This window comes from Chlorocebus sabaeus, chromosome 4 (assembly GCF_047675955.1).
Source record: "Chlorocebus sabaeus isolate Y175 chromosome 4, mChlSab1.0.hap1, whole genome shotgun sequence".
NCBI lineage: Eukaryota > Metazoa > Chordata > Mammalia > Primates > Cercopithecidae > Chlorocebus > Chlorocebus sabaeus.
The window spans coordinates 5793990-5819312 of record NC_132907.1 but is presented as its reverse complement, the minus strand read 5'-3'; the positions used below and the strand labels follow the sequence as shown (position 1 = coordinate 5819312).

General features: G+C 37.7%; 1 long non-coding RNA gene across 1 annotated transcript in view; it reads left to right on the top strand.

The window, feature by feature from the left end:
* The window catches only part of LOC140711485 (uncharacterized), a 76478-nt gene that overhangs the window by 39821 nt on the left and 11334 nt on the right, over positions 1-25323 (top strand). Inside the window, exon 2 of the long non-coding RNA XR_012092703.1 lies at positions 13001-13127. This is a non-coding gene — a long non-coding RNA (uncharacterized lncRNA). The remainder of the gene's footprint in view (positions 1-13000; positions 13128-25323) is intronic.

The following is a 25323-nucleotide window of genomic DNA, read 5'->3' as shown; positions in this document are numbered from 1 at the left end:
TGGTGGTAAAAAGTACTTTTTCAACTGGATATATTAGAATGAGAACAGCAAAGCAAGAATCTGGTAGGGTCACATAAAGGAGTCGTGATCTGTGGGAAATTATTTTATGTGATTCTTCAAGATGACTGTACATATAAGCATAAAAGTCAATAAACAAGTGCCTAACCTTTAGCTCTAAATTAACTTTTGAGCGCTTTGAATGCCTGGCACAAAAATAGTTGGAGGTTTGGCGCCATCTGGTGGCCAAATATCAACTTTTCAGATTCTCTTTTAAGGCTTAAATGAATTATTCTGCACTTTCCACTAAACACTATTAATAGATAAAATTATTTAAAATGTTAATTTCAAGAACTTGAGAACAAAAATCAAAGATAGATTTCTGTTATGTTACCTATTGTTATATGACAGAATTTCAGTCTTGAGTGGGTTCTTTTATACTTGTATTTGATTTATTTATGAAAGCATTATACACATAAATCTGCTATCTTTTTCTTAATACAAGAGAAGATTCTTTCACCAAAAGAAATCAGACTAGTTCAATAAAGTCTAAATTTATTTTTTCACAATTCTATAAAAGATTGAGCTAGGGGTATGTGAGTGTATGAATATCAGAATTTATTTTAAAAATGCAAGAGGGAGAGGGGGAAGGAGCTGGTAGTGACATTGTTAATTGTCTGCTTTGCAATAGCAAAGACTTGGAACCAACCCACATAGCTATCAATAATAGACTGGATTAGGAAAATGTGGTACATATACACCATGGAATACTATGCAGCCATAAAAAAGGATGAGTTCATGTCCTTTGTAGGGACATGGATGAAGCTGGAAACCATCATTCTGAGCAAACTATCACAAGGACAGAAAACCAAACACTGCATGCTCTCACTCATAAGTGGGAATTGAACAATGAGAACACTTGAACACAGGGAGGGGAACATCACACACCGGGGCTTCTCGTGGGGTGTGGGGAAGGGGGAGGGATAGCATTAGGAGATATACCTAATGTAAATGACGAGTTAATGGGTGCAGCACACCAACATGGCACATGTATACATATGTAACAAACCTGAACGTTGTGCACATGTACCCTAGAACTTACAGTATAATAACAATAAAAAAAAATGGTCTGCTTTGTACCCAGGGCTGGGTTGGATGCTTTCAGTGGATGGTCTCAATGAATTTCCACAACCATCTTTCCAATGGGAAGTGTTGTCCCGGCTTTACTGCTGGACCAGTGTCTAAGAGGTTAAGGACATAAATGCTCAAGTTTCGTGAGAAAGCTGTTTATTTTAGCAGAATGATTGCAATTGCTCATATTAAGCTACGACAGAAAAACTGGATTAACACTTCTTTTAGTCTTTTTTTTTTTCAGCTTTTCAAGATAAAAGTTTCCTGTGTCTCCTGATTAAAGTGCTTCTGTGATTGTTGCTCTGCATTAAGTTGTATACTGCCTCGTTCTTTCCTTAGAGCTTCCTTTCACAATCCAGAAAGCAACTCGGTGGGGCACAGCATGGGGTAAACAAAATGCCAAGGGAGGGAAGAGTTCATGTTGGTGGAATTTTTTAGTTACCTCTCTAGAAACTAGTGGAAACTTCTTTCCTTCTCTTCTTTTTACTGACGAGTTTAAAAAATAAATTGTTTTATTTTACATTCGGGGGTACATGTGTGTGTTTGTTATATCGGCATATTTTGTAGTGGTGGGGATTGGGTTTCTAGTGTATCCATTATCCAAATAGCGAACATTGTACTTGATAGGTAACTTTTCAATCCTTGCTCCCCTCCCACCCTCCTTCCTTTTGGAGTCCCCAGTGTCTATTATTTCCATCTTTTTGTCCATGTGTACCCATTGTTTAGCTCTTACTTATAAGTCAGAACATGTAGTGTTTGGTTTTCTGTTTTCTGAGATAATTCACTTAGGAGAATGGCCTCCAGCTCCATTTATGTTGCTGCAAAGGACAAAATTTCATTCTTTATGGCTGCTTTTAAGTCATTTTTTTTTCTTTTGTAGTGACTCACTTTTATCATTGTTAATTAGATTAAGTGGGTCTTTGGTTTAATTCTATTTTTAGGGTAATGTAAACCATAAGATTGCTTGTGTTCGGTGCCACTACACTTTTGTTCATTGCTGTATCTTCAGTGTCCAAAAGAAGCATTATACATATAGGTAGCAGGCACTCAATGGGTGGCAACAGAAAGACACATACACACACACACACACACACACACACACACACACAAAGAGAGAAAGAGAGAGCGCACAAGACAGCAACAGGGAAGGAAGCAAAGGAAAGAAGGGAGAAAGGCAGAAGGGAGAGGGGCTGCTTGGTAAAGGTGCAGTAGGAAGTTTCACCTACAGCACTGGGTATTGTGGAAGTCAAAGGGAGGAAAGTTAGTATCTACTGGAGGCTGTTGTGTGTCATTCACTGTTAAACACTTTATAACTGTAATTTCATTAATCCCAGAACCAACCAAGGAGTTGGTTATTATTGTTTCCCTTTTCACAGATGAGAAAATTGAGCTCACTGTTCTTAAGTGATCTACCGAAGGTCATACAGCTCACAAGTGGCACAGTCAAGATTTAAACTTTTGTCTCTCTGACTTATGACTTACATTTTAAATGAGGTTTCATTTATTCATTCAGCAAATATTCATTGAACAATGTAGCACTCTTCTCCGGTAATGTCAGACCCTGCAATCCTATAGGCTAAATATTCCCCTAAAGTATTCCTATAGGCTAAGTACTCTCCCAAAGCATTTCTTCAGTCAAAACCTCTCCTCTGAACTCCAGATTCATATACCTACATGTCTTTTTGACATTCCCACTTGGGCTTTTGTACATACCTCAAGCTAATACCAGTCAAATTTTAGATTATAGACCCAAACTTGTTTTTTCCTCAGTCTCCATTTTCTCTGCAAATTACACGTAACCATCAATCCTTTATAATCAGAAAATTGGGAGTCAGCTCCAACTCTTATTTTTTTAACTCTCTAATTGTATCTTCTTGTTCTCAGGGCTTTACATGACTTGCACCCGCTTCCATCTCTGACCCCATTTCCATTCTGCCTTGTATCTGTTGGTCATGCTGGCAGTTTTGAAAGCAGATCAAGTTCTTTCTCACAAAAGGATTTTGCACTTGCTATCATCTTTTTTAATGCTTTCTCTATCTTTCCTCTCAGGTCTCAGCTGAAATGAAACCTCCTCAGAAAAATTTGTTCCTGGCAAACTATAACTCAAAAGAAAAATAAAAAATTTCTAAGACCTTTGTTACTGTCTTTATCATAGCATTGTACTCATTTTCTTCTTAGTACTTAGAAACGTCTATAATTGTTTTACTTCTTTGTTTACTCATTAAGTGTCTGTATCCTTTATATACTGTAGGTCCTATGAATTCATCAAATTTATCTAGTGTTTGTTTGTTTTTTGTGGTAAGCCTGTGGCTTGGCACTGGGCTTGGTACATAGGAAATATTTGAGAAATATTGGTTTAATCAACAAATATTTTTCAGCAGACTGTCTTGAAGCCTATCTGTGTATTCAGAATGCTTGCTCTAAGGCACATAATTATATCCATTTTACAAACAGGAAAGTTTTTGTGTCTATCTCCAGCATCTAGCAAGGAGCTTTTTGCATAGTTGGTGTTCAATGACTATTCTATAAATGAATGATGATCAGAGAGGTTAGGTTGGTCCCCTACAATACTGAGCTTAGAGTCTTTGGTACTCTGACCCTTTTACCTGCTATAGTGCGGGCATAAAGGGAAGCTTTGAGTTCTTTTGTAATCTACAGCATTTCTTCCTTTCACCCTGGAAGCCAATTCCAAGTAAATTCCAATCACAATCTATACCTTTTTTTTTTTTTAGAGACAGGGTCCCACTCTGTTTTCTAGGCTGGAGTGCAGTGGCATGATCATAGCTCACTGTAGCCTCAAACTCCTGAGTGCAAGCAATCCTCCTGCCTCAGCCTCCTGAGTAGCTAGGACTACAGGTATGTGGCTTCATACCCAGCTAATTTTTTGTTTTGTTTTGTTTTTTGTAGAGATGGGGACTCACTATGTTCCCCAGGCTGGTCTCGAATACCTGCCTTCAAGTAATCTTCCCGCCTTGGCTCCTCAAAGTGTTGGGATTACTGGCATGGTCCACCCCGCCTGACCCAAGTAAATTTACAATTTAAAGAAAAGTAGTCTGGGTGCAATGGCTCCTAGTAATCTGGGAGGCTGAGATAGGAGGATGGCTTGAAGCCAGGAGTTAGGGGCCAGCCTGGGCAACATAGCAAGATCCCCATCTCAAAAATAAATAAATAAATAGAATAAGGAAAAAAATGTGTTTGTTATGCAAACAGCCCAAGACAAAGAAGCCCCAGCTTCCAACCAGTTCACTGATATCCCTTTATAAAATGACATTCTGTAGTTGCCTTTTTTTTACTGTTCATTGCAGAGCAGGGCTACCGTATAGGCAGTGTGCCCAGTGTAGTCTGCAGTTGCCTTTTAAGATTGCATTACTTAAACTTCATAGTTAATTTAAGTATGCAAATTAACACAGTGCACTTGAAAAACTTTGTGATGTAGTCATTCCGTTTTGTTTTTTTTTTTTTTTTTGAGACTGAATCTCGCTCTATCACCTAGGCTGGAGTGCAGTAGCATGATCTTGGCTCATTGCAACCTCCGTCTCGGGGATTCAAGCAATTCTTGTGCCTCAGCCTCCTGAGTAGTAGATCACAGGCACCTACCACCATGCCCAGCTAATTTTTTGTATTTTTAGTAGAGATGGGGTTTCACCATGTTGGCCAGGCTTGTCTTGAACTCCTGACCTCAAGTGATCTGCCTGCCTCCCAAAGTGTTGAGATTACAGGCGTGAGCCACCATGCCCGGCCTCATTTTTGTTTTAGTAGTCATCAGATATAAGATTACTCTACCTTAAAAGAACAAGTTAATGAGATGAACTCTATCAGCTTTTAAATCAGTCTGAGATAATTTGTACCAGTTGGATTTTCATATACATGTTCATTTCATTTAATAATTCATTAGTAACTCCAGCATACAGCAGTGAACCAACATGAAAATAAATTACTTTTTGAAACGCTAGGACTATTTTGTGTTCAATTGGTTATTAAATGTTCTCATGTGATATTCTTGCAAATTGAATGTCATCTCCCTTGAGATTTTATAAGTGCTTGGTAAATATCTTCATAGTCTAAAACAGGGATTGGCAAACTGTGGCCTGAAGGCTAAATACAGTCTGTTTTTGCGTGGCTGCAAACTAAGAATAGTGTTTGCATTTTTAAATGGTTGAAAAAAATCAAAAGAAGAATAACATTTCATAACACATGAAAATTCTATGAAATTCAAATTTGTATCTGTAAATAAAGTGTTGTTGAGACACAGCCGTACTCATTTATGTATCGTCTGTGGCTGCTTTCGTGCTGTAACTCCACAGTTGCATAGCTGTGACAGCGATTGTAATGGCCTGCAAAGCCTAACATATTTACTCTCTTGTCCTTTTTAGAAAATGTTTGCTGACCCCTTCTCTGAAATATCTCATATCAGAGACTGTCCATATGTCCTCAGGTCCTACCCCTGTAGTGCAGTGGTTTTGCTACTGCCTTAGGGCTTTCTTCCCGTCTTAGCACCCTGCCTGTGTTCCCAGCAGGTGGGAAGGGTCCATGAATCAACACTTCTAGGGAGTAGCCCTCAAACAATGAGAGCCAATGGATAAATACCCCAGCTCTCTTGCCCCTAGGTTGGGCATGTTCTACACCAACTCCGAGTCTCCCACAGTGGTAACTGCTTTGATAAAACACACTTCACTGACTTCCCACTTTACCAGTGTCTCCTGAGATCTCCTCCCAAATCAACAACTTGCAGGGGAATCTTGGTTGCAGAGTGTGCTGCTAGGGGAAATTCAAACTAAGACAAATGTGGATTATTCTCATGTATATTATTTATGGTGTCACTTTGATGTATAAGTTACTCAGGTGTGATGAAAAATTTATAACCAAACATTTGGGCCATTTTTTTCTTACTACTAAAGGAAAGAGAGATTTTATTAATTGATAGTTTTATTTTGTATGACATTTATTGGCCAAATTTATCCTGAAAGATGCAGTTTGATAATTTTCTCATATTTTGAACATAAATGCCTATTCCAGGAGAGTGATTCTTGAAGTATTGAATTAATCTTTCATATTGCAAAGTCTTTCTTTCATCTTTTGTAAAATTTATATTTTCTTGTTTTATAGTAATAAAATTTTCTGCTACCTCCGCAGAAAACTTCTGTTCAAATTTTATTTTGCATCAATAATAGATGGAAGCAAACCTATCTAAGAGGCAGTCAAGGTAATTTTTTTCATATGATGATTAGCAATAGGTTCAGAATGTTTAAAAAGAAGTATTTCAGAATCTGTGGAAATGTTTATATTTTTTCTTTTTATATTCCTCATTTCCCCTGCATAGTGGTTAAAATCAGTTCAATAGCATCATACTACACCTCTGCCATTTATCCTTTGTTTGAGACTGCATAGGTGTCCATACTTTGAATATAACTTTGATATTATTACTTAAGTTACATCACATATTTTATCCATTTGCTTAGTGAACCTAATACTTTATGTCCCTTGACCATTACAAGGAGTAGAACAGATAATTTAAGAGATTTCATTGAAAAAACCCTGAGGAATAAAATATTTGATTTATTTTGACCACATTAATGTTTTATTGTTTAAACTAATAAACAGACTGCCTCAAATTACTATCAGATTTCTAAGTTTTTACCTTTTTTTGGTGTATGAGGATGTAGTATATTGTTTAAAAACTTTGGAGGACAGGTTCAGTGCCTCACACTTGTAATTCCAACACTTTGGGAGGCCAAAGTGGGAGGATCACTTGAGCCCAGGAGTTCGAGACCAGCCTGAGAAATATAGTGAGACTCCCATCTTTACAAAAAAAACAAACAAACAAAGAAAAAAACCACACACACAAAAACTTAGCCGGGTGTGGTGGTGCATGCCTGTAGTCCCAGCTACTCAGGAGGCTGGGATGAGAGGATCACTTGTGCCTGGGAGATTGAGGCTTCAGTGAGCCTTGATTGTGCCACTGCACTCCAGCTAGGGCAACAGAGTGAGATTCTGTCTCAAAAAAATAAAATAGTATAGTTGGATTGTAACACAAAGAATAAATACTTAATGGGATGAATACCCCACTTTCCATGATATGATTATTACTTTTTGCATGCCTATTAGTCTGTTCTCACATTGCTAATGAAGGCGTACCCAAGCCTGGGTAACTTATAAAGGAAAGAGGTTTAATTGGCTCACAGTTCCATATGGCTGGGGATGCCTCACAATCATGGCAGAAGGTGAATGAGGAGCAAAGTCATGTCTTACATGGTTGCAGGCAAGAGAGCTTGTGCAGGGGAATTCCCTTTTATAAAACCGTCAGATCCCGTGACACTTATTCACTACCATGAGAACACTATGGGGGAAACCACCCCATGATTCAATTATCTCCACCTGGCCCCACCTTTGACATGTGAGGATTATTACAGTGTAAGGTGAGATTTGAGTGAGGACATACCGAAACCATATCACCTATATCAAAGTATCTCATGTACCCCATACATATATACAGTTTTTATGTACCCACAAAAATAATAACAACTTTGGAGACATCTTGTAATATGAAAAACGTTGAATAACTGTATTTAAAATACTATCATTTGTGTGAAAAAGGATACACACATATACTTGTATATACATATAGGATATATTTAGAATGATACACAGGAAACTAATAGCAGTGCTTTTCTTTGAGAATGGGAACTGGGAGACTAGGGTCAGAGGTAGGAAGGAGCTATCTTTTTCACAGAGTATACTCTTTTGCGATATTTGTATTTTTCTTCTGGCTGTATGAAGGATGTTAAAAATAAGTAAAGAAAAGAAGAAAGCCAGCAAGCAAGAAGATGACGGGCATTAGAGGGACTCAGGGTTGAACACCAATTATGCTACTTACTAACTGTATGATTATAGTCACATTACTTAATCTCTCTGCTCTCACCTATAAAGTAGAGATAGTTATATTTATTTCATATAATAGTTATCAAATAAAATTGTATACACATGTAAAAACACTTAGCATACTGCTTGGCACATAGTAAGTCTTCAGTAAATGGTTATGTGACCATATGAAATGATTAATAATTAAAGTAATCCTCTGCTCTGACTTCTACAGAGGGTAGGTTCTTCATTTGTTGATCTGTTCCACAAGTGTTTTCCAGTATTATAGCACCGATAGGCACAATAATTGGTCCAGGAAGTCACACTGCTTCACTTTTGTCATACGTAGTTGGTCAAAACAGTCACAAGATTCAAGGGGAGGTGAAGTAGCCTCCACCTCTCATTGAGGAGACTAGCAAAAAATTTGCATTCATCTTTAATCTACCACAGCCTTCCTTCTGCCTGCAAATTATTTACATCTCTCCCACATGCAAAATATACTCACTTCCCTTCTAAGATCCTTTGAAATGCCAATTTATTATAGCATCAGCTCGAAATACAGGACCTCCTCATTTGAATCAGATCCAGATGTGGATGAGGCTTCTCATGTGTTGTTCCTTGGATACAGCTCCTAAATTCAGTTCTAGTTGTTCTGAACATGTGTACATTAAAGAGCAGATTATCTGTCCCTCTCCCACTCCTCCTCATGCCCACTCCCTGCACATAGTCTGCTAGGACAGAGCCACAACAGATGTTCCCATTTGAAGTTTGGCATGGTGGCATGGATCTGTAGTTCCAGCTTCTTAGGAGGCTGATGTGGGAGGATCAACTGAAGCCAGGAATTTGAGGATATAGTGTGCTATGTTTGCACGTGTGAATAGCCACTGCCCTCCAGCCTGGGCAATGTAGGGAGCTCCCTCCTCTTAAAAAAATTTAGAAAGGAATTTCCATTTAAAAGGAGGACAACAGAAGGCTTATAGCAGTTAGTTATTATGACAGGAAGAAAAAGCCTCTTCAAAAATGTCCAGTCCTAACCCACAGAACCTGTGAATATGTTACCTTACACAGCAAAAGGGGCTTTGCAGATGTGATTCAGTTTAAGGACTTGAGATGGAAAGAGTATTCTGGTTTGTCTGTGGTCCAAATCTAATCACCCGACTCTGTGAAAGTACAAGGGGAAGACAGCACGGTGAGTCAGACAGAGGCTGATGGAAAAAGGAGGCTGTGAGTTAAGGAATATCATGACATCTAGAGGATGGAAATGACCCTCATTTTACAGCTAGCAAGGACGTGGGGAACCCAATACTATAATCTCAAGATACTGAATTCTGCCGATATTCAGAATGAGCAGGAAACAACTTCTCTCTTAGAGTCTCCAGAAAGGCAGCCCTGCCAACACCTTGGTTTTAGTCTGGTAAAAAATGTATATAGCTTCTAATCTAGAGAATGGTAAGATAAAGAATATATGATGTCTTACTCCACTAAGTTTGTGGTAATTTGGTATGGCAGCAGTTGAACGCTAGCTGGGCACAGGTTGCCAATTCCATGATCGGGTCCCAGTTCTGGCCCCTGAGTATGTTTTTGTGCTTTGGGCTCTATCCTCTGGGCTCCTTGGTTCTATCCCCTGGATCATCCTTCCTTTGGTTTACCATGCTCCATGTAGATAGTTGCACAGATTTCTCAACTTGCTTTCTAACCTCTGTAGAACATGGGTGGCCTATGGGCTCTTCTTTTTAACTTCCTTGTCTCCTTTAGTCTAAGTCAATGGTGTTTTGTTAGTACAATTTTCTTAAAAGTTTTGTGGGTTTTCTATAAATTTTGTTGAGGTTTACTCTGTTAGATAACACCACACCCTCAAATCTGTTCAAGAGCAGTTCCTCTTCAGCTTGGGTTGACAGTCAAGATACTGTGAGACAAAGCCCCTATTAGACATAGAAGTCTGTTTGTCTAATGGAGAGGGTCAACAGAAAGTCTTATAGCCACATCCTTAAAGTAAGTAATCTCTATCCTGAAACTGCTTCTTATTTTGAGAGCCTTTTGTCATCTGGAGAGGCTGGGAATGATAAGAGTTTTATATTGAAACCTAACTTGTGCTGGTTCCTTTATCGTTCCCCTGAATTTTGCTTAAAAACAGAATAGTTCCTTTCTCAGTTCATCTTTCTGTATTCATATCTTATCATACACAGCTAAAATAAACTAGTTAGCACTTTTAACATTTTGCCTAACAAATCTTGGCCAAATCTACCACTTCATTCGGAATATTTTCTATTTTCCATGTTTTCATAGGTGACAGCGTTGCAAACTTGCTTCTTCTGCGTAACATGTCACCTTTTTCCAACCTCCAATAACGATTTCCTCATTTCCAGTTTTGGCTAAACTCTTTGAGGCCTGTCCAGAGTTTACTAACACCCTCCTTAAGGGCTTTCCAGCTTTTGCTAATGGTCACTTTAAGGGCCTATATGATTTTGACCCCATCTGGTCCTAAAGTCAATGTCGTATGTTTTCGGTTTTGTTGTGAAAGCACCCCCACAACCAAGTTCTGGTTCAGTTAACTATTGCTGCCTGACGAACTAACCCAAACCTCGGTGGCTTGAAACAATGACCCTTATATTATAGCTTGCATTTTGAGGATTGAAATCTTGGACAGGGCTCAGCTGGGTGATTATTCTGTTTTATATAACATTACAGAAGTCTCTCAATGCTACTCTAAAAATGGTCTGGTCTCTGAGGCCCACATTTACTTCACAACATGTCTGAGGCCTTAGCTGGGTTGGCTAGGAGGCAGTACATAGCTTGTATAGTCTACCTAAGTGAGTGTACCTCACCTGTTCTGTGTGGAAGCCCCAGGGTAGCTGAACTTCCTACATGAAGGTTCAGGGCTTGAAGAGCAAGTGTTCCAGTTATTAAGGAGGCTGCGTGGCCTTTTGTGACCTACCCTCCAATGCCATGTAGCATCACTTATGCCATACATTATTGATTAAACAGTCATAGTATTCTCAGATTCAAATTGAGGGACATCAACTCTTCCTCTCAGACAGAGCATCAAAGAATGTATAGCCATCTTTTATCTACCACAGACATACTTTTCAATGTTTTTCAGATATTATTGCATTGCTAAGAAATCCTTGAGCCTCTTACTGAGAACTAGATTAATTTGTGTCATCTCAGCAAGCAAAACAGAGCAAATTCTTTTGGAGATTCATCCATAGATGGCTGAGGGCAGGCCTCCTGCCATGGACCTATGAATTAGCAGTTATGGAAGGGAAAGAAAGATACTCATGGAATTAGAGAACCATTTTAAGAGCATGAACTATTAGTCTCCTTGCTTAAGTCCCTATCTGGCTATTCCATTTTCTCTGTGTGACCTGGAGCAAATGAATGATGTTTTTAAGTTTTAGCCTAAGTTTACTCTTGTCTACAGATAATAATAGTAACAATAAAAATAATAAAGCCCTTATAGGATTGCCTGAACAGTTCAGTTAATATACAAGAAGCAGTGTTTTTAGTATTCAGCCGAGACTTGCAGTAAGAAACATATTTTACAGTATATATATATATATGCTAAATGAAACAAAAGTATCACAAAATAACCCTTATGCTTGCTAAGTATGATAATGATATACTCTTTGATATTTTCTAATATATTCTATTTTTAAAATTTATGTTGGTAAGACCCACACTACCTTGTTTTCCCAACTGACCAATAGGTCATAATTGCAGTTTGTTAGAAATTTATATAAATGAGTTTTCAATGTTGATTACTTGGATCCATTGCATCTTTATGTAAGGCCATTCATAAATAAGTAATGCTGAGACTGAGTCTAAAGATTAATAAACATGACTTTGTGGCCATAGCTTTCAGTCAACTTGGACCTTAATTTTAAAACAATTATTTCTCATTTTGTGACTTTAAAAATTCTATGAGTATTCTACTTTTACTTCTAATATTTAAAAAGACTCAGCTAAAAAAACTTTAAACAACTTTATTTTAGAAGAAAAACGTGTTTCCTTTCTGTAAATGGAAAAGCAACACTTGCCATAATTGTAAAATACCTACTAAATATATAATGAGACAATTATTAAATTCTCATTTGATACTCTGAGCCCAAGGCTGGCTCTCTCATTCAAAAGCAGTATTAGTAAGTCATGAAGACATTCTGCAGGAACATTGGCACTGTCATCTCCTTGTAACTAGAAGAGAAAGAGAATTGAAGAGGGATTTCTTCCTCACTAGCCCCACATGTACCATCATATGATGGATCCCACTTTGGGACACTCCTAATAGCATTTGGGCCTAGCCTACCTATGAGCTTCATTATTATAGTCAAATCAGATGGTTCATTATTTCTGGAATGACTACTTTTCCCAGCTTGGATACTTTGTACAGTTTCCCCCTTTGAATTAAATCATAGCAAATTAAAGTACTTTCTTTTGCCCTTTCTAAAATGTATTTGTGTCTGCCAGCTGATTATAAACACACTGTAAAACAACTGTTCTTAGCTTTGAACACACTTTGGAATTACTTGGGACCTTTGAAAGCAATGATGCCTGGGACTTAAACAGAAATTCTTATTAATTTGTTTGAGGTGTGATCTGGACAGTAGGACTTTTAAAAGCTCCCGGTGATTTTAATATGCATCCAAGATTGTGAATAGCTGACTTTAAGTAACATTTTACTATTGTCTATAATCAAAGAGAGTTTCAAAACATTTGTCTTGTCCTGAACTCCTAAACATGTTTTTTTTTTTTTCTTTCTTTTTTTTTTCCCAAAAGGAATTTTGTAAAGGACTAAATGCATGATAAAGAAACATTTTTAGGTCTCTGTATTTCAGTAAACTATGAAATTTAGAGTAAGAAATGCCTATAGAGCTTTTTAATTTTATAAAATCAAAGGATACAAATCAGAAACTTCATAGCCATCATAAGAATAGTGTGAATGGATGCTTTCAATTAGCTCTGTGGAAATATTGTTTTTATTTTGTGGTTTTATATTTATTTATTTATTTTATTTTAGTTTGAGATGGAATCTTACTCTGATGCCCAGGCTGGAGTGCAATGGTGTGATCTCGGCTCGTGCAACCTCCGCCTCCCGGGTTCAAGCAATTCTCCTGTCTCAGCCTCCCGAGTAGCTGGGATTACAGGTGCGTGCCACCAGACCTGGCTAATTTTTGTATTTTTAGTAGAGATGGGGTTTCGCCATGTTGGTCAGGCTGGTCTCAAACTCCTGACCTTGTGATCCACCCACCTCGGCCTCCCAAAGTGCTGGGATTACAGGCATGAGCCACGACACCTGGCTATTTTGTGGTTTTATAATCTAGCTTCAATATTATGCACTTTGGGAACTATTATCAATTCTTTCATAAACTGTGTAGTTTATGATAGAACATACAATTTTATAAGAAAAAAATAACATGAAGGGTACAACTTTCCCTATAGTCTGCAAATGAACACGTGTGCAACTGCCTGCATTGCTACATGTAAATTTATATGTAGAATATTCTGATTCATTACTGTGTCCCCCCCACCTAAAATCTCATCTTGAATTGTAATCTGCATAATCCCCAAATCCCCACGTGTCAAGGGAGAGACCAGGTAGAGGTAATTGAATCATGGGGGCAGTTTCCCCCATGCTATTCTTGTGATAGTGAGTGAGTTCTCACAAGATCTGATGGTTTTATAAGTGTTTGGTAGTTCCTCCTGCATTATTTCTTCTTCCTGCTGCCTTGTGAAGAAGGTGCCTTGCTTCCCCTTGGCCTTCCGGCATGATTGTAAGTTTCCTGAGGCCATCCCAGCCATGCTGAACCATGAGTCAATTAAACCTCTTGCCTTTATAATTTACACAGTCTTGGGTAGTTTTTTATAGCAGTGTAAAAATGGACTAATACAATTACATTCACTCTTTCTGAGAAACGTCTTTGTAAAACTGGTTTTGGTTTATGTAAGAAGGAGTGCTTTTCTTGTTCAGCACCTGGGTATGAATTTAATTAGTGAAAATAAATATGATCTAATGTTTCATTGAGCTTTATGAATAATTGGGTAATTTGGTTAGCACTGTTACCTAAAAAGGCCTGGAAGAAAGCAGAATCAGAAAAACCAATGGCTCTGGTGAGGAGGAAGTTATTGGCATAGTCATGTGATTTACTCTATATAGAATATAATTAAAAGTAGGTGTACATCTGTGTGTTACTGTAAATGCTTCTGTATTTTGTGACTTGGTTCAGAGAGAAATGTTATAAAAATAAAATAGCTACTGATGTATGTTCTACATTTAAAATGTGGTTTCAAAACTAAAGGGTGTGTAGGAATGGCTTCCTGTAGTGTGCCCACTCACCAGCCAGCTTGTTTTGAAGGCGTAAGACCAGAGAACATATTGTGATGTAAACCTGTCCTTGGCTCTGAAAATATGTAGGCAGCACAGATAAACAGGTTGGAATTGTATAGAACCCAAAACTAGTTACGTATAAAAGAAACTTAAGGGGAGGTTTTCTCCAATTGGCAAACAACCCTAAAAATTTGCTTGATGTTACAAATTAGGTAATGAAACTGAAAGAAACGTTTAGAATCTATCGGTAATAAAAAAAAAAAAGTCTGTCAACCAGGCTAAAGGAAGATTGGATTACTTTTCTATTCTCTTTCTAGACAGACCAAATTATTGCCATTTGAAAAGGTGATCAAAGAATATGTAAATAAGAAAGGTGGAAAAATGTATTAAAAAGGTATGTCATGTATGTCAGCTTTTAAAAATAAGCAATTCATTATTTCTTTTTTCACACTAAATCAATATTCACTTTTATCCCCAATTTTATTTGTAACTTTACATTCCACACAAATGTGGACCTTCTCCCACCATTCTCATGGAAGCAGTTCATCTTATTGCACCGACTTTTAAAAAATCTCCTCCCAGATTATAACTTCTTATGCCATCTAATTTCTTCATTTCTGTCTTTCAATCTGTGATTCTGCTGATAACTGATCACATCACAGCTAAATGTCAAGGTCTATGCTATTTGCTGCTGAGTTTTTCATTCCTAGCATATGAGCTCCTAACATGTGAATGGCTATTTATGTTCTAATTTTCCAGAGCTGCCGTATTTTAAGAGTTGTTCTAGAGACACTAGCCCTTAACCTTCTCTTACGGTTATTAGTAATGGGAATTTGGGGGCAGTGTTAACGGTTATATAAATGGAAAAAGCACCATAGAGGTTTTTAGCATCTCCTGAGTCATAACTATTTTATCTTCCTGTACATTTCTATTTGGGAACTAATGTGTTGAACTGAAATTGATTGATCCAGAACACTGAAGTGGAAATATTCATAAATAGAGATGAGGAAGGAGGGGGGTAAGGGGAATGAAAAAGGGAGATTTTGATTTGTAGATATGTAGTTGGGTGAAATAAATATTAGCTCTGTAGCTGGTAGTGGAGATACCTGCATACTTCCTTAGGTATAGGACATTATAATAAGGCTTCCTTGCTAACCCCACTAGTTAACTTACTTTGGGAGGTGATTTACTTTATTGGAGTGTAAAAGGTCATTCCTAATACTTGCTAATTAAGGCAGCAACCTGGCAGCATGAATGATGCCAGTTTTATGAATGATCAAATCAGTTTGGATTGTGGCTGATAAAGCTTTGGAAAACTATTGTAGCAGTTCATCAATGGGGGAAAAAAAGCAGAAACCACAAGTAAAAATCTTCCAGATATTAGGGAAAAAAGTAATGAAATTTAATTGTTCATATTGAAGGAGAATGGAAAAGTAAATAAAAACTGTATTGATGTTTTAAAATTTAAGCAGAAAAAGGGTTATGTTAACTCAGTGATTTAATTCTATTATCTGGCTGTAGATGATTTTTAAAATTGTGAATGATTAGTGACTGAGAGAATACATTTATTATAAACTCGATGCTAACAATGTGACAGTGATATAAATAATAAATGCAGAATAAGTGATTTCCATAGTGGGAAATCACTGTTTTGGCACAGATAGAACTTCTTTGCATATTACTTGCCCAGGGATAGAGAAACATTACTATTAAAAATGATTTTTAAAATTCTTTTACCAAGTTATGATGTTAAGTCACATTGGTGGTGAGGTAGCTTCTCTCTGTAGCAACCATCTGGTTTTGGGTTGTGATAGTTCAGTAGGGCAAAGGTATCATTGCAAAACCCCTGCACTCAGTCACTCTCCATCTCCATGTTAGCTGTGTGCCATAGTGCACACAGGTACAAACTCCGACTTGCATTTCAAATTTTCCACGTCCTGTTTTCTCTTGCCCTTAATTTTCCTTGTAGGTTCTGGTGGATGTGTTGCAGAAGTTTGTTCATACATTAGCATCTGTTCTTTGACCTTCCTCATCTGTGAAACAGTGTTGTTACATACCTACATTGGAGAGGTATAATGGAGAATTTTATTTTGCAAGATATTTTCAAATATTTTTTTCTTATGGAGCTGAAGAGTATACTATTAATTCATTTATGAAGAGACTATTATGGGAGGAACCTGGCTGTACAAAATAATATGTGTACTACTGAGGTGTTTTTGGCTGCAGAACCAACACTCTCTCTAGTGAGTTTAGGCCAAAAAAGGGAATGAATTAGAAGTATGCTCCACAGGCTTAAAAGCAGAAGGAGAGTTGAAAATTCAAGGCCTTGGGAAGGTCAGCAAACAGGGCCTCAAGGGACCTGTATGATGATCACTCACAGAGAATCTCTGTAGGGCACTAGCCTTCAAATGCCTCAGCTCCAAGTTCCTTCTGTCCTATGTGACTCTACTCAGATTTCAGATTCTAGGAGAGAGGCTGATTGCAAGCTTGGGCTGCGAGTCTTCTCCAGGGCCAACATGCTCACCTTTTGTTTGGAAGACCCATCCTGACTTAAATAGAAGCTCATGGGAAGAGCAGGGTACTGTTAACAGATTACAGTGAAGAGGGTGTAGGGCCAGACAAATAACACATATCCATTACAAGTCCACTGAAGCACACTACCAGTTCTTAAACCTCAAAAGAATCTGGAAGTAGGATAAAATAATTTATCTACTTGATAATGACAGTTTTCTACTGTTGCCATAACAGGTACCACAGACTGGTGGCTTAAACAATTGGAATTTATTTTCTTTACGATTCTGGAGGCTAGAAGTCCAAGATCAAGGTGTGAGTAGGGTTGGTTTCTTCTAAGGCCTCTGTCCTTACCTTGTAGAGGGTCATGGTTCTCTGGTGTCTTCACATGTCTTTCCTCTATGCGTCTGTGTCTTAATCTCTCCTTTTAAGAATACCAGTCATACTGGATGAAGGCTCACCCATATGGCCTTATTTTACCTTAATTACCACTTTAAAGACTCTATATCCAAATAGTCACATTCTGAGGTAGTGGGGGTTGGGATTTTAAAATACAAATTTTGGGTGGGGATACAATTCAGGTCATAACAACTACCTAGTAAGTTGTAGGTTCAATTACAATGTCTTTAAGTGGCTAGCCTGGTAAGTCTTTAGCCAAAGATAGTTAATAAATATTGTTACATAGCTCAGGCATTTGTGTTGAGAACTAGGTACCTGATACTGCACAGGGTACTCTGATCCAAAGATGGCTAAGTATGGTTTGTCCTTTTAGGAAGCTTACTAATATATAACATAAACATGTGTATGTATGTGTGCCTATGTCTAGCTATGTATATTTACATTTATAGCACTTGATAATAACATTAGCTAACCTCAGAAGACAAACATCAGTTCCGGCTTTGGCAAACTGCAGCCTCTCTTTTGTTCTCAGAGAATTTATAATCTTGTATCCATCTTCCACAATACTTACTGTTTAAGTCTATTTCTACAAATGGCCCAGAGGTGACAGCAACTCAAGCGAACCAAGAATGAAACTTAAAGTAGGAATTATTTTGTGTTTTATCTTTCATTGTCTTCTTTTAAGGATGTTTTTCATAGATTCTCATATTTCTTGTTGAATTTTTTTAGGGGAGGGAGAGTTTGGTTTAAATAAGGCCACATATTTGCTTACAACCTCTGGTGTGTAAGATTTTGTTTCTTAGATTTTTGACATTCAGCAAGTTATTTTTCTGTGTATTAAAAACTTTATCAGTCAGGTGTGGTGGCTCATACCTCTAATCCTGGGGCTTTGGGAGGCTGAGCAGAAGGATCATTTGACGCTAACAGTGTGAGACCAGCCTGGACAATATAGTGAGACCCCTATCTCCACCAAGAAACAAAGAAACAAACTTTATATTTATAAACACTTGCACAAAATACATGAAAACATGCTCATTGTAAAAATTCAAACAATGTAGAGGAAAAAGTCACAGAAGAAACACAGAGGAGAAAGTCAACACTTCTCTTCACATTTTCTCTCTTTAACTCCTTTTGTCCCATTCTCCTCTCTAGTGACAGGCATAATTCAAGAGTGTGGTTTGTGTCTTCAAAAAATTATTTTCAAAATCACTGAAGCATATACTCAGAATTTGGGAACATATTTATTTAGGTAGAAATAGACTTATAATGTAATTCTTTAATGTTATTCTTAGAACATTGTTCTAAGACTTCTCTTTCCTCTATTAAAAATATTTGTTGTTGGTTGGAAATTTAATACTAAATTCTACTGCTGACCTGCCTTTTCTCCAGGACTCTTGAATAGGAAACAACAGCCCAATAGAGGGCAAAGTACAAGTAATAATTTCTAAAACAGAATCACAAAGCAAGTGTCCCATATCTTTAAATCAGATTTACCTCAGAAGACACCTGTATAAAAGGAAGATGTCCCTATGAAGTGGTGATAGTCCATGAGGAAGAGGCCTGGAAATCTAAGCAGGGCTTCTAGCTCCCTGCTTCCTGTTTAAGTCCAGGTACTTACCCCACCTATGGGTGAGCATGGCAACCTGCCTCAGAGGCCAGACTTTGCTCTGTGAACTGACAGTGTAGGAATAGGCAGCAATAGAGTAGATGAAACCTACTCTTGCCTTTAAGAAATAGTAACTCTGGTCAGGCACAGTTGCTCATACCTTTAATCCTAGCATTTGGGGAGGCTTAGGTGGGTGGATTGCTTGAGGCCAGGAGTTTGAGACCAGCCTAGCCAACATGGCAAACCCTGTCTCTACTAAAAAAAGAAAACAAAAATTAGTCAGGTGTGGTGGTGTGTGCCTGTAATCCCAGTTACTTGGGAGGCTGAGGCATGAGAATCAATTGAACTCGAGAGGCAGAGGTTGCAGTGAGCTTAGTGACAGAGTGAGGTTTTGTCTCAAAAAAAAAAAAAAAAAAAAAAAAAGTACTTCTGCCACCAGTAAGATTTCATTCAAGAATGAGGCTGACATTAGCAATTCTTCCTCCCATAGCAGGCAGAAGAGTAGCTAGAACGTGGGTGGACACATGGCTGGGAAGCATAGGTGGTATTAAATCCTCTCCCAGGGGCTGATATAGAAATACAAGGCAGAGGATAGAAATTTCTTTTCCAGCAAACATATCTTGGAGATTTTACCATCTCAACACATAGAGATCTAAATCATTTAAAGTGTCTTATTATTTTATAACTTACATTTATGTAGGATTTTAGAGTTTTACAGACTTTCATAATTTTCCCTTCATTTCACTCTCACAACAACTCTGCAATAGGTCTTGTTTTATAGATATAGGAGTAAAACCTTTACATGGACAAGGGATTTGTCTATGAATTCAGGATCTATGGATGCTTGGTTCAGTTTTCTTTCCATAATAACATAACAGTTTTTTGTTAAATGCAGTTTATACTTAAATGAGATAGAAATAGCTACTGTTAAAGTTCATAAGAACTGCTTTTCTGAAAGTTCTGATTTCAGCTGTCTGAGTAAATCTGATTCAAGTATTTATTGAAAACTACCATTGACATGTTTATTTTTTATTCATTTTGATTCCCAGTATCTGAACCTATTCCTATGTTGGAGATAATTCCCTCTTTATTAATGTTGTTGGGGTAGCATTTGCTTGTCATCATAAAGTCAAAACAGACACTCATCTTTCCAGCCTCCCTTGTAGCTAAGATGGGTGTACATGATCTAGGCTCTGCTAATCTTTTGCACTCACCTTAGAGTTCGACTTGGTAGCTAGTGACCTAAGAAGTAGGGGTGGAAAAGCTCTCTGGTGGCAGGTGGTTGCCATGAAAGTATCAATATCTGGTCTCTAGGGGAAATAGGGAAATGGGGGTAACGAACCGCAAGGGCAGCTTCTTACATTCTGTGCCCTGGATGGTGGTGGTTGTGGTGCAGTCCCTGGCACCCAGTGTCCAACAGCCTTGCTTTCTTTATTTCTGCTCAATTTCTAGGCCTAATTATCCAAATATCACAGTGATTATGTGAGCTCTTTAGTAGCCTTTTATTTTAAAAATATACATACAATAAATGCACTCTTTGAGATATGCAGTTCTATGAACTTTAACAATGTCTAAAGTCATGTACCCATCACTGTCATGTTATAGAACAGTTCTATTATGTCTCAAATTCTCTCATGCTGAACCTTTGTAGCCAACTCTCATCCACCCCAATCCCTGATCTGTTTTCTATCCCTATGGTTTTACATTTTCCAGAGTCATAGAATATTACCTAATAATTTCTTAATAAGATGTTATTGTAATATTAACATTTTAAATAAATATTAATACATTTCTTTTCTGCTTAATGATAGCTAAGATTTATTGAATGTTTTACGCTATTTTGTTCTTACTAAGTGCTTTACATGAATAAACTTACTTTACCCTCACTAGAGTTCTAATAGGTGGATCCTCTAATTATTCCCTTCTTATATATTAGAATGCCATGGCACATGAAGGGTTAAGGAACCCATCCAAAGTCACAAGCTAATAAGTGGCAGTCAAGACCCAGGCAGCTTGATGCCAGATGTAGGATTTTAACCACTATCTATACCAGCTTATAAATCAGCTTAATTGGTTTTTGTTGCTTGCAATTGTGAATGATAGGATTAAATGATAGTGTTGAATGAGAAGATCAGTAAGCAAAAAGTGATAGTGTTGAATGAGAAGATCAGTAAGCAAAAAGACTAAAAAAGTAAGCAAAAAAGAATTAGTAAGCAAAAAGACTCAAAGTCCACACTCACGGATAGTATAATTGAGTTGAGGAGACAGATATTATTGAAATAATCTTATCAGTGAATATAATTTCAAATGTAGGTAAGTGAAGGAAAGGATCATAATCTTTAGTGTTCATCAGAAAGGAACTTGACCTAGACTAGGGGTTATTGAAAGCTTTTCTGAAAAAGTGATACTTTGACAGTGATGTGAATGAATGAACTAGGTCAAGAGTGTAGATCTATGGCACATGCAATTGGAGTCTTCTGGAGGAATCCATGGGTACCAGGTCCGTGAGACAGGAGGCAAGATGCCCACTCTAATTGGAGCATGGATGGTGAGGAGGAGCCCCACTGCTAGCTGAAGTAGATGAAGCTAGGGAGTTAAGCAGGTGACAAACTCATGCAGGGCCTTGAAAGGACACATCAAGTACTCATGAGGCTTTGCCTCTCTCTGGCTCTACTCACCTACACAAGGCAAGAAAATAAAACGGAGGACAATGTGCATAGTCCTTGGTTTTGTTTTCTCATGGGCCCGGACTCATACTGGGAAGGTAATAAGTGTAGGATCTTTTGTATAGATGATTCCTGGAAGGTATTCCTAGACCACATGCCATACCTCCAGAGGTTTCAGGGAATGTAATGGGATCCGTGTGATATGCACCAGAGCGCTATGGGGTGTGAAGTCGTTTAAGAATTTCGACACTTTGCATCTGTAAGCTGCAAGGAGTACAATACCTTGTATTTGGTGTCCTTGAGTGATTGGTGAGTATCTCAATAAACACAATAAAATTAATAAATAGATACCATCTTTTCTCTCTGTAGGCTTCATAGACCAAGACATCAATGAACCATGGCAATTTAAAAGTGCAGCATAATTTTACAAATAAGGGCACCAAACACAAAGGTACAGGTTAACGTGACCAAGGTTGCACAAATGATTAATGGAAAGAATACAACTAATTCTTATATTTTCTGACCCCCAAACTACTTGATGAGTATTTTGACACACATGTTTCTAAAACAGATTGACAAACATTTTTGTTTAAATGATTTAACATTAACACCAGCCAGTGCATTGCTATTTGATAGGAAGAAACTTTAGACATCCAAGAAACACAAAACTGAATTTTCCCTAGATACTACACGTGTATTTTCAGTAAACAAATTTAAAAATCAGTAACAGAGCCCTGTGATAAAATATTTTTAACTTTTTTTCATAATTTCACGTTTGACTAATCTTTTATAACATATGAATGTGTGGGCATTAAGTTAGTGCTGAGAGGAAAACTTTCACAACTCTATGAATTCAACAGGACCATAAGGCTTTGAGAAAATAAGTTAATATTCTGAAGCACATTAATTAATACTTTTGACTACCCTGACCAGTTAAAGATCCTTGGAGACATATACCCCAATTTCAAATCCAATTAAAATGATATCCATTACTAAATTAACCCATGTACACTCAAATCTTGATATAAAATGACATAGTCTCAAGACACTGATTAATTAATCAAACATGCAAAAATATGTCAAGAAAATTATTAATCCACCTGTTTCAATGTTATATCTCAAAGGTCTTCAAGCTCCTCATATATTAGAAGTATTATATACTACATCCATTCTTCTTCACTTCATTTAAAAGATAACACTGAAAAATATTTCACCATATGCTTGTTTAAATGCAGTGATAAATATGTTCTTTTCAAAGCATATGGTGATATTATTAGGTGTCTTTGAATATAGCAAGGTTGAAATGAGACAATCTGAAATAAATGGAAATTATTTGCTGCTCTAGTGTCCATACATCAGTATCATCTCTGGGTTGTTATTGTTTTAATAAAGAAAATCTAACCACTTGAAGATTAGAAACATCTGTTGTCACCTACCATAGCCATGGTGGGTAGAATTCCAGGACTGCTTTTCCTTTGACTGCGTAAGCCTACTTGACTCACGTTCCCAGACTCTGGCACTGAGAACTTTTGCTCTCAATTAATCACTGTTGACATTTGTGTAATGCTCCATAGCAGGGAGTCTACTTTCATATGTGGCTTAGCCACCTTGCTTCCACGCCATGGGATTGTCTTCTACTAATGGTGAGAGGCCTTGAGATTCTTCTTCTCCAATAAAAGGGTTTGTTTCCAACATTTCTTCCTGTTCTGATGTACTCAATCTTTGAGGAAAAGAAAAAACTGTAGATTCTATTTGGAGTGATGACAAAGACTGATTATTTATTATGAGAAATATAAATCTAAAAATTAACGTATTGAAATCTGGGAAGCAGAGAGGTTTGGTCATGATATTGTATACAATTTTTTTCTTCATTTATTCAACTAATTAGAATGTATAAACATTTAACAGTGTATTAAGGACTTCTTACATTTTAAATAAGTTCATGGGTATATTTGAATAATAAACCTTTCATTTTATAACATCAGTGTCTTATGTTGATAGCCGTAGTCTGGATTTTATTTTATTTTTCTTTAAAGTGTCTGACTGGAATGAATAATATATATTGATCTTAGGCATATGTTGTTTTCAGCCAACTTCATTGCTATCTGATATGGTAAGTTGCACTAATCTTAAGTCCTATTTTTATGTCAAAGTGAGTATTCTTGGTTTTGGTTAACAAGTACAACTGTCGGCAAACAAATGTGGATTTACAGCAGTATATATAGAAGATAGATACTATTGAGAATGATGACTCATGATCATTCAATGGATTATTTGCCTTGTCTTTCTTGTGACATTTTCTGCTGGCAAATATATTGAATAAATGAATCATTTTCTCTAGCTTTTTCCGGCACAGTTACCTTCTAATCAACTTACTTTTGTTTTTACCTTTTTTCCAGGGGAATAGTACCTCCTGCAGTGAAATGCTATAATGATCCAAATCCTATCCCCTAGTGCAATGGTTTGCAAACTTTCCTGTGAATCATAATCACCCAGAACCTTGTTAAAATACAGATTGCTAGCCCTAATTCCCAGAGTTTTGGATTGAGTAGGTCAGGAATGGGGCTGGATAATTTGCATATCAAATGAGTTGTCAGGTGATGATGGTGTTACTGGCCTGGAAATCACTTTTTTTTTTTTTTTTTTTTTTTTGAGACAGAGGAGTCTCGCTCTGTCACCCAGGCTGGAGTACAATGGTATGATCTCGGCTCACTGCAAGCTCCGCCTCCCGGGTTCAAGCCACTCTCCTACCTTACCCTCCAGAGTAGCTGGGACTACAGGCGCCTGCCACCATGCCCGGCTGATTTTTTGTGTTTTTAGTAGAGGTGGGGTTTCACCATGTTAGCCAGAATGGTCTCGATCTTCTGACCTCGTGATCTGCCTGCCTCGGCCTCCCAAAGTGTGGGGATTACAGGTGTGAGTCACTGCACCCAGACTTTTTTTTTTTTTTTAATAAAAACGGTCAGGGTCTCACTCTGTTGCCCAGGCTGGAGTGCAGTGGGTAATAACAACTTACTGCAGCCTCAACCTCCCAGGCTTAGGTGATCCTCCCATCTCAGCCTCCTGAGTAAGTGAGACTACAGGCACATACAGGCATGCACCATCACACCTGGCTAATTTTTTTTGGATGTTTTTGTAGAGATGAGGTTTCACCATGTTGTCCATGCTGGTCTTGAACTCCTGGGCTTAAGTGATTTGCTTGCCTAGGCCCCCTAAATTCCTCGGATTACAGGCATAAGCCACTGCATCCAGCCTGGAAACCACATTTTATTATAAGAATATGAAAGGAAAATAAATCTTGGGACCCCCAAAATCACTAAGCCAAAGGAAAAAGTCAAGCTGGGAACTGCTTAGGGCAAACCAGCCTCCCATTCCATTCCTACAAAAGATAAAAAGGTACATACCTCCCTCACAATTTATATACAAGGAATTTCCTTGCGGAATTGCTTCATTTGAAAAGGCTAATCAGAAACTCAAAAGTCTGTAACTATTTGTCTCTTATCTACCTATGACATGGAAGCCCCTTCCCGCTTCGAGTTGTCCCACTTTTCCGGACAACTGTATACGGCTTACATATATTGATTGATGTCTCATGTCTCCCTAAATTGTATAAAACCAGGCTGTGCCCCGACCAACTTGGGCACATGTTGTCGGAATCTCTTGAGGCTGTGTCATGAGTGCATTCTTACCCTTGGCAAAATAAACTTCCTAAATTGACTGAGACCTGTCTCAGATATTTGGGGCTCACAAGAGTCACTCTTTTAGTGTAACTCTGAGTGCCTGTCCTGTGGACAATAATCAGTTATCTCTGTGTCCCAGGGGAGAGAGTGAAT